This window comes from Cetorhinus maximus, chromosome 29 (assembly GCF_964194155.1).
Source record: "Cetorhinus maximus chromosome 29, sCetMax3.hap1.1, whole genome shotgun sequence".
NCBI classification, from domain to species: Eukaryota; Metazoa; Chordata; class Chondrichthyes; order Lamniformes; family Cetorhinidae; genus Cetorhinus; species Cetorhinus maximus.
Window position 1 is genome coordinate 22,149,954 of NC_135907.1, and position 19,141 is coordinate 22,169,094.

Consider the following 19,141-nt stretch of genomic DNA (forward strand, 5'->3'; position numbering starts at 1 on the left):
TGTAACTTAGGAAGCGCAGCAGTCAGTTTGCTCACAGCACATACATCATTGAGGAAAATGACCAGATAATTATTTTAGTGATGCTGTTTGGCCGGTACCCAGGGGAGAATGCTCCTGTTCTTCTTCAAATCACACCAAAATCTTTTACACCCATCGAAGAGAGAACATGGAGGGGAAGGGGGGATTGGTTTAATATCTCCACCGAAAGACTGCACCTCTGACAGGGCCACATTACCAAAGCACTGCACTGAAATGTCAGCCACGGTTATAGACTCAAGCCTTGCGTGGGGCTTGAACCCATGACTTTCTGACTCAACGCGCTGCCCATCCAGCCACGTGTCGGTTGGTCTTTTGTGATGACTTTGCTTTTTAGCACGCAGCCACAAAACTGAGTCAATGGGGATATCTCTGCATTCTCCGACTTGTACTTTTAAATCACAAAACAGCAAAATCTAAGTACACGATGAACCTGCAACCCCAGAATAAAATCCGCACTGACTAAACAAATGAGGAATAGATTGATAGTTAGAACGTTCAGCTTGAAGAAAATCAGAATGTGCCTGCACATGTGATTGTGATCATTAAAAGCAATTGATAGCATTGTGTCACAGCAACACAAGAGAGACATGCTATAGGGCACACCGCTGTTTTGTGGACTGGGAGATATTTCTAGTTAGTATTTTTGGTTCCAGTCCATCTGACAGGGTAAACATTCTTCTCCCTCACTAGACCACTGGGGTAAATGAATCTGGGGCTCTCTAACCGTGTTTGCTATTAACTCTACATCCCCGAAATCTTTCTATCGTTCCACGTAAAATTCGACCCAAATAACCTAATACCGAGAGCCCTAAAGATATGAGAAATTGCAGCACAGGTGATCTCCTGAGATTGTGTTAAAGGCAACTAGATGGATGGAGGGAGCTTTACTCTGTATCTAACCCTGTGCTGTTCCTGTCCTGGGAATGTTTGATGGGGACAGTGTAGAGGGAGCTTTACTCTGTATCTAACCCCGTGCTGTTCCTGTCCTGGGAGTGTTTGATGGGGACAGTGTAGAGGGAGCTTTACTCTGTATCTAAACCTGTGCTGTCCCTGTCCTGGAAGTGTTTGATGGGGACAGTGTAGAGGGAGCTTTACTCTGTATCTAACCCTGTGCTGTTCCTGTCCTGGGAGTGTTTGATGGGGACAGTGTAGAGGGAGCTTTACTCTGTATCTAACCCCATGCTGTACCTGCCCTGGGAGTGTTTGATGGGGACAGTGTAGAGGGAGCTTTACTCTGTATCTAACCCCGTGCTGTACCTGCCCTGGGAGTGTTTGATGGGGACAGTGTAGAGGGAGCTTTACTCTGTATCTAACCCCATGCTGTACCTGTCCTGGGAGTGTTTGATGGGAACAGTTTAGAGGGAGCTTGTTTAACCTTATCATGTGGAGGGCAGTCAACGTTTTAAAACTGTTCTCAGTCAAGCGGCGATCAGCAAATTTCAGAAAGATAAAGTCTGGCACAACATTAAACATGAATTTCTAAAAAAAGATACTGAGACATGAAAAGAAACAACATTTGCTGAGGGAAAAAAACACAATATCAAAGCAATGAAATGATTAAAAAATGAGATAAAGATGAGTATTATAGTGTGACAGGATAATAGTGTGTTGGTGAGTCTGGCCCACTCCCAGTACAAGGGCTCTCATTCACCCTCACCCTACACACCATCAGAATCTCTCATCCACTTCACAGTGGCTGTGGGTGAGTAATTGAGCACCGAGACTGGGAGTGAGTCAAATTTACACACACACTCTCCCCCCTCGCACACCGCACACTCTTCCCCCTCGCACACTCTCCCCCCTCGCACACTCTCCCCCCTCACACACTCTCCACCCCTCGCACACTCTCCCCCCTCACACACTCTCCTCCCCTCACACACTCTCCCCCCTCACACACTCTCCCTCTCACACACTCTCCTCCCCATACACTCTCCCCCCCTCACACACTCTCCCCCCTCACACACTCTCCCCCCCTCACACACTCTCCCCCCTCACACACTCTCCCTCTCACACACTCTCCTCCCCATACACTCTCCCCCCCTCACACACTCTCCCCCCTCACACACTCTCCCTCCCTCACACAGTCTCCCCCTCACACACTCTCACCCCTCACACACTCTCCCCCTCGCACACTCTCCCCCTCGCACACTCTCCCCCTCACACAGTCTCCCCCTCACACACTCTCCCCCTCGCACACTCTCCCCCCTCACACACTCTCCCCCCCTCACACACTCTCCCCCTCGCACACTCTCCCCCCCTCACACACTCTCCCTCTCACACACTCTCCTCCCCATACACTCTCCCCCCTCACACACTCTCCCCCCTCACACTCTCCCCCTCGCACACTCTCCCCCTCACACACTCTCCCCCTCGCACACTCTCCCCCCTCACACACTCTCCCCCCCCTCACACAGTCTCCCCCTCACACACTCTCCCCCTCGCACACTCTCCCCCCTCACACACTCTCCCCCCTCACACACTCTCACCCCTCACACTCTCCCCCTCGCACACTCTCCCCCTCACACACTCTCCCCCTCGCACACTCTCCCCCCTCACACACTCTCCCCCCCCTCACACAGTCTCCCCCTCACACACTCTCCCCCTCGCACACTCTCCCCCCCTCACACACTCTCCCCCTCGCACACTCTCCCCCCTCACACAGTCTCCCCCTCACACACTCTCCCCCTCGCACACTCTCCCCCCTCACACACTCTCCCCCCCTCACACACTCTCCCTCTCGCACACACTCTCCCCCTCGCACACTCTCCCCTCCTCACACACTCTCCCCCCCTCACACACTCTCCCCCCTCACACACTCTCCCCCCTCACACACTCTCCCCCCTCACACACTCTCCCTCTCACACACTCTCCTCCCCATACACTCTCCCCCCCTCACACACTCTCCCCCCTCACACACTCTCCCCCCCTCACACACTCTCCCCCCTCACACACTCTCCCTCTCACACACTCTCCTCCCCATACACTCTCCCCCCCTCACACACTCTCCCCACTCACACATTCTCCCCCCCTCACACACTCTCCCCCCCGCAGACATTCTCCCCCCATCACACACTCTCCCCCCCTCACACACTCTCCCCCCCGCAGACATTCTCCCCCATCACACACTCTCCCCCCTCACACACTCTCACCCCTCACACACTCTCCCCCTCACACACTCTCCTCTCCATACACTCTCGCCTCCTCACCCACTCTCCCCCACACACCCTCTCCTCCCCATACACTCTCCCCCTCACACAGTTTCCCCCCCTCACACACTCTCCCCCTCACACCCTCTCCTCCCCATATACTCTCCCCCTCACACAGTTTCCCCCCCTCACACACTCTCCCCCTCACACACTCTCCCCCTCACAGTCTCCCCCCTTACACACTCTCCCCCCTCACACACTCTCCCCCCTCACACAGTCTCCCCCTCACACACTCTCCCCCCCCTCACACACTCTCCCCCTCACACAGTTTCCCCCCTCACACACTCTCCCCCTCACACAGTCTCCCCCTCACACACTCTCCCCCCTCACACACTCTCCCCCTCACTCACTCTCCCCCCTCACACACTCTCCCCCTCACACACTCTCCCCCCCTCGCACACTCTCCCTCTCACACACTCTCCTCCCCATATACTCTCCCCCCTCACACACTCTCCCCCTCCAACACTCTCCCCCTCACACACTCCCCCCCCTCACACACTCTCCCCCTCACACAGTTTCCCCCCCTCACACACTCTCCCCCTCACACACTCTCCCCCTCCAACACTCTCCCCCTCACACAACCCCCCCCAACACTCTCCCCCTCACACACTCCCCCCCTCACACACTCTCCCCCTCACAGTTCCCCCCCCTCACACACTCTCCCCCTCACACACTCTCCCCCTCACACAGTCTCCCCCCTCACACACTCTCCCCCCTCACACAGTCTCCTCCCTCACACACTCTCCACCCCTCACATACTCTCCCCCCCTCACACACTCTCCCCCTTCACCCACTCTCCCCCTCACACAGTCTCCCCTTCACACACTCTCCCCCTGTACACAATCTCCCCCCCATTACACGCTCTTTCCTCATACACACTCTCTCCCCATCATTGTCATGACCATGGATCTTATCCCCAAGTTACTTATGGATATATTGAACTTTTAACTAAGGCATGTATTTTAAGAAAGGAGAGACAAGCAGAAGCTGGCTGAGACTGTAAGGTAATCACTTGCTGGAAAATTCCTATGTGGATGACTTGACCAACTAGTTCAAAAGGAGCGGAATGTTGCACCTAAAAGGTGTGAGTGACACAGCTACTACAGACAGAGGGAGTGTACTACAGTGTAGAGGGAGCTTTACTCTGTATCTAACCCCGTGCTGTACCTGTCCTGGGAGTGTTTGATGGGGACAGTGTAGAGGGAGCTTTACTCTGTATCTAACCCCGTGCTGTACTTGCCCTGGGAGTATTTGATGGGGACAATGTAGTGGGAGCTTTACTCTGTATTTTACCCTGTTATGCAGTTTGCAAATTTAAATTTAGTTTTTACAGTAACATAGAAATAAAAAACTGCTCAGTAAAAGTGACCATGAAGTTGTTGAGTTGTTGGTAAAAGCCCAACTAGTTCATTGTTCTTTTGGGAAGGAAACCAGTTGGGGCCTCGTGTGAGTCCAGTCCCTCACCAGTGTGTCGACTCTTAGCTGCCCTCTGACGTGATCTGGCAAACCACTGAGTTGTATTAAACTCAGGGCAGTGAGGGATGAGCAACAAATGATGGCACTTTGCCAGTGTTTCCGGTATCCTGGGAATGCCCCCATGAGCTTTAGCAATCCTGGAGTAAGTGATTAGAGAAAGGGACAAAATCCAACAGGGCTCCTGTTCCTGACTGCGGTCCAGCCATTCATGAAGGAATTGAGCATTGATTGAGGACAGGGATCAGGGCTGTGATATCAGCCCACAGTTGGCAGTCAATGGGCAATCACTGCCCTTGCTCTTGAGAGGACACGTACTCACGCGGACGAGAAAACTAGCCAAACTAGCACATTGGGTTTAGTTGTCTTGTTGCTCTTCGTCAGAAATGAAAAGGATTGGAGTTCCCAAGGTCACCGTCAGGTAATCATACTGTCAGTTGTGACCTGACAGAACAGAGTGAAGCTAAACTCTGCATGCTGGGTTGATTAAGGACACAGAAGGATCTGACTTTCTAAGCTCTGCTTGGCTCATGTCCAGTGGTCCCGATTATCTCTGGTATTCTAGGCAACTACTTAAAGGATCAGTTACAGACAGTTGTTCATCCATCATTGCTTAGATATAGATTCAAACTTAGCACCTTGGCCCTCATAACACCAGCTCCCTCCACCAATGGACTTTGGGTTTCGGTGTTCATGTTGTTAAGGGATACAAAGGGGCCAAGGATATTCCTTGAAATCTTCTGGACAAAGGATGGAAAGTATTGAATTGAGCACTTATGGTGGCAAAAGAATTGGTTGGATTACCATTCAGGCGGGCTGATAACTCTTAGTAAAGTGTTGGACTTTGATTTGGTGGAGCTGGTGGACATTTGCTTTGAGTGTTAACTTTACTTTGAGAAGAACCTTCACCATGATTGAGATACCACAGCTTAGCTCTGAGTGTTGAATGCAACCTTGAGGCCCACAAGTGAAACTCTCTGTCCAGGGGGTCCCTGTCTGCACAGCGGACGGGGAGAGGAAATTTCTCCCAGGGGGAACATACGAGAGAAGGGTGGGGTCAGGACTGGCGGGTGGTAAACTGAATCCCAGGCCAAGTGGCAAATTCGAGCAGGAAGATCCAAAACAGGATTGAGAGCAGTGTGAAAGAGGCTGCCCAATAAGGACTCCAGTGTGCAGTGGTTAGGGAGGGGGGAGGAGATGGAGAGTGGGGGTGATGAAAACTAGAGAGAGAATGTAAACAAACCAGGTGAAAAAACAAAAAGTCAATTATAAATACAGAAAATATTTGAAAAATGCCAAAAGACAGGCTTTATCTCCCAGTCAATGGACAAACATGAGAACATCATTCTAATAAACAGTTGGGTTTTAAATGTTTATCTTGTCAGTGATAAGTTCTGTACAATGTTGTTTGTTGTCTGTTGGTGTTGCTGCTTACTCTGCTTATGCCAGTTATTCTGTAAATTCCAGAGATTGGGGCCCAGACAGCTGAAGGCACAGCCACCAATGATAGAGGGATGGAAATTGGGGATGAGTAGGGGGCCAAAATTGGAGGAACGCAGAGATCTCGGACGGTTGTAGGGGCTGGAGGGGGTTACAGAGATAGGCAGAGTTGTAGGGGCTAGAGGAGGTTACAGAGATAGGGAGGGTTGTAGAGGTTGGAGGAGGTTACAGAGATAGGGAGGGTTGTAGGGGCTGGAGGAAGTTACAGAGATAGGCAGAGTTGTAGGGCCTGGAGGGGGCCACAGAGATAAGGAAGGTTGTAGGGGCTGAAGGAGGTTAACAGAGATAGGGAGGGTTGTAGGAGCTGGAGGAGGCTACAGAGATAGGCAGAGTTGTAGGGGCTGGAGGAGGTTACAGAGATAGGCAGAGTTGTAGGGGCTGGAGGAGGTTACAGAGATAGGGAGGGTTGTAGGGCCTGGAGGGGTTTACAGAGATAGGGAAGGTTATAGGAGCTGGAGGAGACTACAGAGATAGGGAGCAGTGTAGGGGCTGGAGGAGGTTACAGAGATAGGGAGGGTTGTAGGGGCTGGAGGAGGTAACAGAGATAAGGGAGGGTTGTAGGGGCTGGAGGAGGTTACAGAGATAGGGAGGATTGACGGAGGCTACAGAGAGAGGGTGAGGCCAGGAAATGTGGACACAGCTCTCTCTTCTGCGAGCAGAGGGTTTAAAAAAGTGACGCATTGCCCTCTGCACCCCCATTACCTGCCCTCCGCCTTACAGGGAATCCATCCTCTCCCTGCTCCCTGTGCAGACTGGGACTCCCTGGACAACTGTTTTTTTTATGGGCAATAAATGCTGGCTAATCTCTAATTGCCCTTGAGAACTGAATGGCTTAGTAGGCCATTTCAGAGTCAACCACATTCTAGAGCCACACAGGGTAAGTGCGGCAGGTTTCATTCCCTGAAGGACATTAGTGAACCAACAATGGTTTTCATGATGGTCTTCACCAGACTTTTAATTCCAGATTTTTGAGCATTACCCTGAGTTTCTGGATGACAGGGTCTAATGACAATACCACTAGACCACTGCCTCCCCAACTCAGTTAAGGGTATTTTCAGCTTCCGTGGTATTTTGAGGTGTCTTGAGCACGAGGTAGAGCTTAGCTGAATAAAGCCCGTCGTATGTCATGAACATCGCACAATAATGGGAAAGGGGTCGAGGGATATTTTTTTTTAGTTTCGGGATGGATCAAGCCGAATGTTTCTGTGCTTGTTACCACTTCGCAAGGTCCTTGTGTCACGTTGACTATGGGCAATCTGACATATCCTTGCACCTCGCTATCTTTGTAATCTCTTCCAGCCCTACAACCCTCCGAGATCTCTGCAGCTCTCCAATTCCGGCCTCCTGATTCTAATCGCTCAAACATCGGCGGCTGTGCCTTCAGCTGCCAAGGCCCTAAAACTCTGGAATTCCCTCCCTAATCCTCTCTACCGCGCTCTCCTCCTTTAAAACACTCCTAAATCCGGCCTCTTTGACCAAGCCTGTCCTAATATCCTCTTAAATGGCTCAGTGTCAAAGCTCTTTACACTTCCATGAAATGGCTGGGACATGTTACTAAGTAAAGATGCTATATAGATGCAGGTTGTTGTTGTGAGACAGGACACTGTGAGTTATCAGTGAATGTATGGATACCTGTTGGAGGGAGACAGATTGAGATATCAGTCAGTGTACAGACACCTCCCTGAGGGAGTGGGGACTGAGAGACACCAGTCAGTGTACAGACACCTCCCTGAGGGAGTGGGGACTGAGAGACACCAGTCTGTGTACAGACACCTCCCTGAGGGAGTGGGGACTGAGAGACACCAGTCAGTGTACAGACACCTCCCTGAGAGAGTGGGACTGAGAGACACCAGTCAGTGTACAGATATCTCCCTGAGGGAGTGGGGACTGAGAGACACCAGTCAGTGTACAGATATCCCCCTGAGAGAGAGGGACTGAGAGACACCAGTCAGTGTACAGATATCTCCCTGAGAGAGAGGGACTGAGAGACACCAGTCAGTGTACAGATATCTCCCTGAGAGAGAGGGACTGAGAGACACCAGTCAGTGTACAGACACCTCCCTGAGGGAGTGGGGACTGAGAGACACCAGTCAGTGTACAGATATCTCCCTGAGAGAGAGGACTGAGAGATACCAGTCAGTGTACAGATATCTCCCTGAGAGAGAGGGACTGAGAGACACCAGTCAGTGTACAGACACCTCCCTGAGGGAGTGGGGACTGAGAGACACCAGTCAGTGTACAGATATCTCCCTGAGAGAGAGGGGACTGAGAGACACCAGTCAGTGTACAGATATCTCCCTGAGAGAGAGGGGACTGAGAGACACCAGTCAGTGTACAGATATCTCCCTGAGAGAGAGGACTGAGAGATACCAGTCAGTGTACAGATATCTCCCTGAGAGAGTGGGACTGAGAGACACCAGTCAGTGTACAGATATCTCCCTGAGAGAGAGGGACTGGGAGACACCAGTCAGTGTACAGATATCTCCCTGAGAGAGAGGGACTGGGAGACACCAGTCAGTGTACAGATATCTCCCTGAGAGAGAGGACTGAGAGATACCAGTCAGTGTACAGATATCTCCCTGAGAGAGTGGGACTGAGAGACAGCAGTCAGTGTACAGATATCTCCCTGAGAGAGAGGGACTGAGAGACACCAGTCAGTGTACAGATATCCCCCTGAGAGATTGGGGACTGAGAGACACCAGTCAGTGTACAGATATCTCCGAGAGAGAGGGGACTGAGAGACACCAGTCAGTGTACAGATATCTCCCTGAGAGAGAGGGACTGAGAGACACCAGTCAGTGTACAGATATCTCCCTGAGAGAGAGGGAGTATAGACCAAAGGTCACAACTACCAAGGATGGGAGAGTCAGGGTGTGTTTCGAGAATTTTGTGCTGATTAATTAATGATATATTTAGGGGCAATGCTACTTGCAAATCCCTGATTTTAACTTGCTCCACCATTGACCAGAAACTGAACTGGACCAGCCATATAAATACTGTGGCGACAAGAACAGGTCAGAGGCTGGGAATCCTGTGACGAGTAACTCACCTCCTGACTCCCCAAAGCCTGTCCACCATCTACAAGGCACAAGTCAGGAGTGTGATGGAATACTCTCCACTTGTCTGGATCAGTGCAGCCCCAACACTCAAGAAGCTCGACACCATCCAGGACAAAGCAGTCTGCTTGGTTGGCACCCCATCCACAAACAGCAGTGTGTATCATCTACAAGATGCATTGCAGGAATTCACCAAGGCTCCTTTGACAGCATCATCCAAATCACAACCACTACCATCTAGAAAGACAAGGGCAGCAGATAGATGGGAACACCACCACCTGGAAGTTCCCCTCCAAGTCACTCACCATCCTGACTTGGAAATATATCGCCGTTCCTTCGCTGTCGCTGGGTCAAAATCCTGGAACTCCCTCCCTAACAGCACTGTGGGTGCACCTACACCACATGGACTGCAGTGGTTTAAGAAGGCAGCTCACCACCACCTTCTCAAGGGCAATTAGGGATGGGCAATAAATGCTTCATCAACATTGATAACACCCTATCACCCTGCTTAGGGGGTGAGCCTTTAACTCACTGGTAACGTCCCTGCGTCGGAGGCAGGAGCTGAAGGGTTCCTATCACAGGCAATCTTTGTGAGTGCAGAGTAGAATATGGTCTCTAAATACAGGGTTGGCAATCAGTGAGGCTACTTAAATCAATCAATGGGTATGAGTGCTCCCAACACCAAAATTGTAAAGCTGGGTAAGAATCTTTAGCTTTCGCTGTGGTCTGTCTGGGAGAAGGAGCTCCTGTGATATGATGCCACCAATGAGGAAGGTAGTGGGAAACCACCTCAGCTGCTCTTCCCTGGTAAGTGTGGGACTTGAGTCAACACCCATCCTCAGGCCGACACCAGAGATAACTCCACAGACCTCCTCGAGTAAACGAGTCCTTCCTAACATCTGTTTAAATCCACCGCTGTGTCGTCTCGTTCCACTGGCCTGTTTTAATTTGAGGTAATCTCCTGCGCTTGCATCATCCGTATCAGTGAACATTTTATTCGCCTTGACGAGATCTCCATAATCTTCTTTGTATGGCTTTAAGCCTGTCTGACGTTTCTTCAGCGCTCCTCCCTTCACATGTGGGACGCCAAGGTTGGCTTTGGAAAGGGCTGCAGGTTGTGTCAGGAAAGGTTGAAAAGGCCGAGCCTCTTCTCTCCAGAGAAGGGGAGGCTGGGGGTGGTGGGGGGCTGACAGGTCTTCAAGATCACGAAAGGGTTCAATAGGGTAGACGTAGAAAAGATGTATCCACTTGAGTGGGAAGACTGAAACGAAGACTCATAGACATAAAGATAGCCACATGGAAATCCAATCAGGAAATCCAGGGGAAATTTTTTTACCCAGAGAGTGGCGAGAAAGTCACGACCATAGTGGGCGGTTGAGGCAAACGGCAGAGAGACATTTTTAAGGGGAAGCTGGATAAACGCATGAGGGAGGAAGGATTAGAAGGTTATGCTGACAGCACGAGATGAAGAGAGCTGGGAGGACGCTCGTGTGGAGCAGAAACATTGGCATAGAGCAGTTGGGCTCAATGGCCTGTTTCTGGGCTGTAGATTCAGAGCAGTGGAGGAGGAAGGGAAGACTGCCTTGCCAATGCAGGACTGATTCCTGGGGTGAGAAGCTTTTCCTCTGGAGAAGGATCGAGTAGAAATGGCTCCATATTTCCTGGAGTCCAGAAGAATGAAAGGTGGTCCTATCGAAACAGATAAAACTCTGGGAGGGTTTGACAGGGTAGTTGCTGCGAGGCTGTTTCCTCTGGCCGGAGAGTGTAGAATTACAGGGCGGGATTTTCTACTCTCACCCGCAGGGGTAATCGTCGAAAATTTGACGGACCAACAAGAGATCTGTCTGGCTTCGGGTGGGAATTTCCAGTCCCTGGGCAGGTGGGTCTCAGGCCCACAGTCTCAGGATAAGGGGTCGTCCATATTTACAACTGAGATGAGGAGAAAGTTCTTCACACAAAGCATCGTGAATTTTTGTAATTCCCTAACCCAGAGGGGTGTGGATTTTCAGTCATTGTGTATAATCTCCGGTTCTCTACCTCTCTTTCTCTTCCTTTAAGATGCTTCTTAAAACCTACCACCTTGACCAAGTTTTTGGTCGCCTGTCCTAATATGTTTTCCTGTGGTTCAGCGTCAGTTTTTTTTGATAATCGCTTCGGTGCAGCGCCTTGGGGATGTTTTACTATGTTAAAGGCGCTATGTAAATGCAAGTTGTTGTAGTTGTTAGCTCAGAGGCGTAGGACAGCCACTGTAAAATGTCTGGCTGTCTGGCGTCGTGCTGCAGCAGGGGTCTGCATCTCCCCCCAGGAGGAGGGGAGGTGACCAGACCAAAGTGGGGGACATAAAAATAAACTACAAGAGATAAAATCTAACAATGTACAGGAACGTAAGGCGATTGAACTAACGTAGTAAACAAGTGGGAGGAATTCACTGGAAGATGTTTCACTGATAGGCGCCTGTGCGGGGACCCGGGTTGGGGTCCCCCTCTCTGTTCACCAATGTCTTGAGGGTGGGTTCTCTACATTCTCATTCGCTGAATAGACAAATTCGAGGTCTGTGAGTCATGGTTCTGTAAACAAAAAAAGGTCAAAGTCAATGGACTTTTGAACGATTCGGTGCATTATACGGCCCCGCCCCCCACCGCGACAGGGCTGTAAAATTCACCCTATGTTTTTGTATGTTTGTGTGTGTGTGTGTGTGTGACTATATGTTTCTGTATGATTGTGTGTGTGTGTGAGTTTGACTGTGTGTTGCTATGTGTGTCTGTGTTTCTGTGCGAGTGAGTGTGTGTATGTGTGTGTTGCTGTGTTTGGGTATGTTTGTGTGTGTGTTTGTATATGTGTCAGTGTGTGTGTGTGTGTCTGTGTTGTTCTGTGTGTGTGTGTGTGTCTGTGTTGTGTGAGTGTGTGTGTCTGTGGTGTGTGTGAGTGTATGTGTCTGCGTTGTTGTGAGTGTGTGTGTCTGCGTTGTTGTGAGTGTGTGTGTATGTGTGTCTGTGTTGTTGTGAGTGTGTGTGAATGTGTTGTTGTGTGTGTGTGTATGTGTGTCTGCGTTGTTGTGAGTGTGTGTGTCTGTGTTGTTGTGAGTGTGTGTGTGTTGTGTGTGAGTGTGTGTGTTGTGTGTGAGTGTGTGTGTCTGCATTGTTGTGAGTGTGTGTGTCTGTTGTTGAGTGTGTGTGTTGTGTGTGAGTGTGTGTGTATGTGTGTCTGCGTTGTTGTGAGTGTGTGTGTTGTGTGTGTGTGTCTGTGTTGTGTGTGAGTGTGTGTGTCTGCGTTGTTGTGTGTGTGTGTCTGTGTTGTTGTGAGTGTGTGTGTTGTGTGTGAGTGTGTGTGTATGTGTGTCTGCGTTGTTGTGTGTGTGTCTGCGTTGTTGTGAGTGTGTGTGTTGTGTGTGTGTGTCTGTGTTGTGTGTGTGTGTGTGTCTGCGTTGTTGTGAGTGTGTGTGTCTGTGTTGTTGTGAGTGTGTGTGTTGTGTGTGAGTGTGTGTGTATGTGTGTCTGCGTTGTGTGTGTGTGTCTGCGTTGTTGTGAGTGTGTGTTGTGTGTGAGTGTGTGTGTCTGTGTTGTGAGTGTGTGTGTTGTGTGTGTGTGTCTGTGTTGTGTGTGAGTGTGTGTGTCTGTGTTGTGTGTGTGTGTGTGTTGTGTGTGAGTGTGTGTGTGTGTGTCTGTGTTGTGTGTGAGTGTGTGTGTGTGAGTGTGTGTGTCTGTGTTGTTGTGAGTGTGTGTGTTATGTGTGAGTGTTTGTGTGTGTTGTGTGTGAGTGTGTGTTGTGTGTGAGTGTGTGTGTGTTGTGTGTGTCTGTGTTGTTGTGAGTGTGTGTGTTATGTGTGAGTGTGTGTGAGTGTGTGTTGTGTGTGAGTGTCTGTGTTGTTGTGAGTGTGTGTGTTATGTGAGTGTGTGTGTGTGTTAGTGTGTGTTGTGTGTGAGTGTGTGTGTGTTGTGTGTGTCTGTGTTGTTGTGAGTGTGTGTGTTATGTGTGAGTGTGTGTGTGTTGTGTGTGAGTGTGAGTGTGTGTCTGTGTTGTGTGTGAGTGTGTGTGTTGTTGTGAGTGTGTGTGTGTGTGTCTGTGTTGTGAGTGTGTGTGTGTTGTTGTGAGTGTGTGTGTTGTGTGTGAGTGTGTGTCTGTGTTGTGTGTGAGTGTGAGTGTGTTGTGTGTGTGTGTGTTGTTGTGAGTGTGTGTGTGTGTGTCTGTGTTGTGTGTGTTGTTGTGTGTGTGTGTGTTGTGAGTGTGTGTGAGTGTGTGTCTGTGTTGTGTGTGTTGTTGTGAGTGTGTGTGTGTCTGTGTTGTGTGTGTGTGTGTGTATGTGTGTTTGCGTTGTTGTGAGTGTGTGTGTGTGTGTATATTTACTCGTTTAAAAATATCTGGAATAGGAAAAAACTGATTGACAGGCAGAAATCACCCAATTGAGTGGTGAAGCACTTTCCAGTTGGCCATGTGCCGTGAGGTGACCAATGCTGAGAGTGTGGGGGTTGGGCCAGTTGGTGGCAGGAGGTCAAATGATGTCATCTCCAGGAATGTGTCCAACCAGAGTTGGCAATCCTAATGCAACCATTCCTGGTAGCCTCAGGCCAGCAGGAGCCCAGGCTGTGCACATTTAAAGAGACAACTGGTGATGTTTTTCTCCTTTGTTTTAAGTTCTGTCCAGTAATTGATCTACAAGAATTAGGAAGAAAATGGCTGATCTGCCCCTAGTCGGGCCTGCTCACTCTCAGAGTTAACTCTACAGCCTGCTCCTAACGGTACAGGGCAAAGTGAGGGGGAGAACAACGGTGACAATAGGGTAAAGGTGAGGCAGGTGCATTCATGTAACTTAATACTGGACTGACGGAGATGTTAAGGGGTATATTTTCAGACAGATGTTAAGAGAATCCACAGTTTCACTGCTTGCTGAGGTCATTGCCAAGCTGAGGATGCTGGACTCCGCACACAACACACACAACACAGACACACACAACACATACACAGACACACATGCAAAACACAGACACACATGCAAAACACAGGCACACACCCACACAAACACACAGATACACAAACACAGACACACACACACATACAAACACACACACGCACAACACAGACACAACACAGACAGGCACACACACGCAACACACGCACACACAACACAGACACACACACACACAATGCACACACAGACACACACACACCACAGACACATAATACAGACACAACACAGACAGACACACAACACGTACACAGACACACATGCAAACACACAACACAGACACACACACAAACACACACACACAAACACACACACACGTACAGATTCTCTCTCTCACACACAGACACACGCACAAGGGCCAGAATTTTATCTTTGCTGTGCGGGCATGGAGCAGACCCAACACTTCGCAAAATGGGCCACGATGGAGGGCTCCCTGATGCTATCGCGCTGCCTTGCGGTATTTCGCTTGGCGGCCACACGCAGTTATTGGAAGCGCACACACCGACGTTAAAGTGCCAGTTAAAGCCATTGAATCCCTATTGACTGCGATTCGGGGCGGCCCGTGCACTTTTACACCCGGCACGTGGGCCAATCGTCCAGGTGGCCTTCATGCTTTTCATTCCTGGTGGGGTCATAAAGCGGTGAGGGGCTGCTGAGGGGCTGCTGAGGGGTTGCTGAGGGGGCAGTGCTCGTTAGGCAGTTGCCTTCTCCAGATGGGAGATGGACCAGAGGAAGAGGAGGAAGGTTGAGAGATGGAGGGAACACTTCGACTAGAGCGTGGAATGCTGTTATCACAAGCTGTTACAGGCCGTATGATCTTTCTGTCCTATTAGTTATGTATCATATCTAAACTATTGCTTCTTAATAAATTTAATAAACCATCCTAGAATTGCTTATGACTAGTTAACTGCTTATTTAGGGATCTGTGGCTTCTAGCACTCAGTCAGGAAGCTCATTCGAGATTAGGGCTCTCGCTGCATTAAAAAAAATCGCACCTCAACCCTGGTCCTTTGGCCTTAAATCTGCAGCCTCTGGTTACTGACCCCTCCCTGCTAGTAAAAAACTAGTTTCTCTGTGGTAAAGGGGAGTGCTGTGTACTTTTAAGAGAATGTAGTTAGTTGACCATGAGACTGTGTTGACCCAATTGCTACAAAGCGCCCTCGTCTTGGGTACCTGTAAGTCTAGAGCTGGAGGTGATTGTAGAAGCACACATGGTGTTAGTGCTCTGTCCTTAGTTCCAATAACCCACCAGTGTTTGTTCAGTTAATCGGTCTCTCTACCTGTATTGTTTCAAGCACCAACTAATGTGTTAATATCAAGGGTGCAGGTAGTGTTCGCCGGACAAAGTAAACATGATAACCAAGAACATAAAATTCTCCTTACCTGTTCTGTCCAAACTCTTTAGCAGTTTGATGCCTCAATTAAATCTCTCCATATCTGCCCCTGCTCTGAGCAGAACAATGCCAGCTTTATAGCAGCTGTGATGTGAGAGATATCGATTAACATTGCAGTTTGAGTGAGAGGATGTTGAAACGGTAACCCATTCCTAACCCTAACCCTAACCCTAACCCTAACCCTAGTCAATGTATTCCAGGATCCTAACACTAACCTTAACCCTAAACCATTCCCAGCTTTACTCCTAGTCAGTGTATTCCAGGATGCTAACCCTAACCCTAACCTTAACCCTAACCCTAACCCATTCCCAGCTTTACTCCTAGTCAATGTATTCCAGGATCCTAACACTAACCCTAACCCTAACCTTAACCCTAAACCTAACCCTAAACCATTCCCAGCTTTACTCCTAGTCAATGTATTCCAGGATCCTAACACTAACCCTAACCCTAACCTTAACCCTAAACCATTCCCAGCTTTACTCCCAGTCAATGTATTCCAGGATCCTAACACTAACCCTAACCTTAACCCTAAACCTAACCCTAAACCATTCCCAGCTTTACTCCTAGTCAATGTATTCCAGGATGCTAACCCTAACCCTAACCTTAACCCTAAACCTAACACTAACACTAACCCTAACCCTAACCTATTCCCAGCTTTACTCCTAGTCAATGTATTCCAGGATGCTAACCCTAATCCTAACCCTAACACTAACCCTAACCCTAACCCTAACCCTAACCTATTCCCAGCTTTACTCCTAGTCAATGTATTCCAGGATACCCTAACCCTAACCCTAATGTATTCCAGGATGCTAACCCTAACCCTAAACCTAAACCTAACCCTAACCCTAACCTTAACCCTAACCCATTCCCAGCTTTACTCCTAGTCAATGTATTCCAGGATGCTAACCCTAACCTTAACCCTAACCCTAACCTTAACCCTAACCCATTCCCAGCTTTACTCCTAGTCAATGTATTCCAGGATGCTAACCCTAACCCTAACCTTAACCCTAACCCTAACCTTAACCCTAACTCTAACTCTAACCCTAACCTTAACCCTAAACCTAACCCTAAACCATTCCCAGCTTTACTTCTAGTCAATGTATTCCAGGATGCTAACCCTAACCCTAACCTTAACCCTAAACCTAACCTAAACCATTCCCAGCTTTACTCCTAGTCAATGTGTTCCAGAATGCTAACCCTAAACCTAACCCTAACCTTAACCCTAACCCTAACCCATTCCCAGCTTTACTCCTAGTCAATGTATTCCAGGATGCTAACCCTAACCTTAACCCTAACCCTAACCCATTCCCAGCTTTACTCCTAGTCAATGTATTCCAGGATGCTAACCCTAACCTTAACCCTAACCCTAACCTTAACCCTAACCCATTCCCAGCTTTACTCCTAGTCAATGTATTCCAGGATGCTAACCCTAACCCTAACCTTAACCCTAACCCTAACCTTAACCCTAACTCTAACTCTAACCCTAACCTTAACCCTAAACCTAACCCTAAACCATTCCCAGCTTTACTTCTAGTCAATGTATTCCAGGATGCTAACCCTAACCCTAACCTTAACCCTAAACCTAACCTAAACCATTCCCAGCTTTACTCCTAGTCAATGTGTTCCAGAATGCTAACCCTAAACCTAACCCTAACCTTAACCCAAAACCTAACCCAAAACCTAACCCAAAACCTAACCCTAATGCTAACCCTAACTCTAACCCTAACTCTAAACCTAACCTGACCCTAATGCTAACCCTAACTCTAAACCTAACCCTAATGCTAACCCTAACCCTAACTCTAACCCTAACTCTAAACCTAACCTAACCCTAATGCTAACCCTAACTCTAAACCTAACCCTAATGCTAACCCTAACTCATTCCCAGCTTTAATCCTAGTCAATGTATTCCAGGATGCTAACCCTAACCTTAACCCTAACTCTAACCCTAACCCTAAACCTAACGCTAGCTCTAAACCTAACCCTAACCTTAACCCTTATGCTAACCCTAACTCTAAACCTAACCCTAACCCCATATCCTTTTTTAAAATTCATTCTTGGGATTTGAGTATTTCTATTGCCCATTCTCTGATTGCCCTTGGGAGGTTAGTGGTGGGGAACTGCCTTTATGACTGTGTGAGTGTGAATGTGTGTGTGTGAGTGTGAATGTGTGTGTGTGAGTGTGAATGTGTGTGTGCATGTGTGTTGTGTGTGTTTGCGGTGAGTGTGTGTGTGAATATGTGTGTGTGTGTGTGTGAGTGTGTGTGTGCATGTGTGTTGTGTGTGTTTGCGGTGTGTGTATGTGTGTGAGTGCACGTGTGCGTGCATTTGTGTGTGGTGTGTGTGTGTGTTGGTGTGTATGTGTGAATGTGTGTTTGTGTGTGAATGTATGTATGCATGTGTGTTGTGTGTGTTTGCAGGGTGTGTGTACGTGTGTGTGAGTGTGAATGCGTGTGTGCATGTGTGTTGTGTGTGTTTGCAGGGTGTGTGTACGTGTGTGTGAGTGTGAATGCGTGTGTGCATGTGTGTTGAACTCTACTTGAGTGGATTACTCACCTCCTTGGCATATGGCCTGTTTTTCCCGACATGCCATGCTCCTCGTTAAGTGAAATTTAAGAGTGTCTAATCTGTTTTCTGACACACAGGAGTTTTTTCTTTGCATCGGTGCCAGGTGCAAAAACAATCACATTTTTAATTTAATGCCAGGAAAATTCCCCTTTAAATATTTCCAGAGAGAAAAGGGGAACTGATGTCATAGAAGGAGGGACATGTCAGGCCTTTAAATGCAATTGGTCCTCGGGAGGAAATTCTGAATTGAAACTAGGAAGTAGCTGAGGGGAAAATCTGACATATTGTCCCTTCTCACAGATTTCGAAGGGGCCGTTGCAAATTTGGGGCAAGGCCCCTTGAGTCTAAAAAGGGAACAGGTTGAGAATACAACACAAGGTAAATGATGTTTTCAATCGATTCCCAGAGTTGAACTGTCTATAAAAAAGGCCTAAACTATCCAGTCTTCCCAGTTTGTAAGGATCATTCCTTTTACAAAAGTGGAAAGGGGCCAGGCAGGGCGAGTTAGGTTTAGGATTACGGTGTAACCATAGTGACTGTTACCCTAGGTTCTGTAGCCGGAAAACAATAATGCCATAGGTCATTAATACCAATGGTGGTGGAGCAATTAAAATTGGGGTTGTGCAAGAGGCCAGAATTGGAGGAGCGTAGGGATCCTCGGAGGGCTGTGGAGGTTACAGAGATAGGGGCCGGTGAGGGTCTAGAGGAATTTGAACACGAGGGTGAGTTCTTGAAGATGCAAGGCGCCAGTTAGAAGATGGGCAGCAGAGTTTTGGATGAGTTGATGTTTAGGGAGTTGGATACAGGAGCAAGGGGCAACGGTTGGAGCTGAGGAATTCCACGTGTTATATATCGGGAAAAGAACATTAGATTTTGGTTTGCTTCCAGGTGATTACAGGGGATTTTATGCCCATTCTGTAGCTCTCTATCTCTGTGAACGTGGAG

The 19,141-nt window shown here is 48.8% G+C and overlaps 1 protein-coding gene across 4 annotated transcripts in view; it reads left to right on the forward strand.

Moving 5' to 3' along the window:
• irf3 (interferon regulatory factor 3) overlaps positions 1 to 19,141 on the forward strand; it is a 63,547-nt gene that overhangs the window by 35,818 nt on the left and 8,588 nt on the right. Inside the window, exon 1 of one of the 4 annotated variants that reach the window (XM_078531848.1) lies at positions 18,416 to 18,574. The exons of the other annotated variants lie outside the window; for them this stretch is intronic. The gene's annotated coding sequence lies outside the window, so the exon portion shown is untranslated. Of the gene's footprint in view, positions 1 to 18,415; positions 18,575 to 19,141 lie in introns of those variants that run through there. 4 annotated transcript variants of the gene reach the window in all.